This window comes from Penaeus monodon, chromosome 24 (assembly GCF_015228065.2).
Source record: "Penaeus monodon isolate SGIC_2016 chromosome 24, NSTDA_Pmon_1, whole genome shotgun sequence".
Classification (NCBI taxonomy): Eukaryota; Metazoa; Arthropoda; class Malacostraca; order Decapoda; family Penaeidae; genus Penaeus; species Penaeus monodon.
In genome coordinates, this window is record NC_051409.1 from 4,253,616 (window position 1) to 4,253,866 (window position 251).

Below are 251 nucleotides of genomic sequence, written 5' to 3' on the forward strand. Positions count from 1 at the left end.
AGCGAACTTGATGGCGTCGGCCGTTCTAAAAATTAGTGATAATAATGATGATGATGAAAAAAAAAAGGATTCGTGACGTAGCTCGTTTCCCTCCGATGACGTCACCAGCAACAATTGGCGGGAGTTTTAACGCATTTAACCGAATTCGATTCCTTATTTGAGCGGCTTCGATCGTCCTTGCGGGGAACAAGGGCGATTGGAAGCCTTTTCAGCAGGCGGGATCAATTTGCAATCATTGTTCAGTTGTTAAG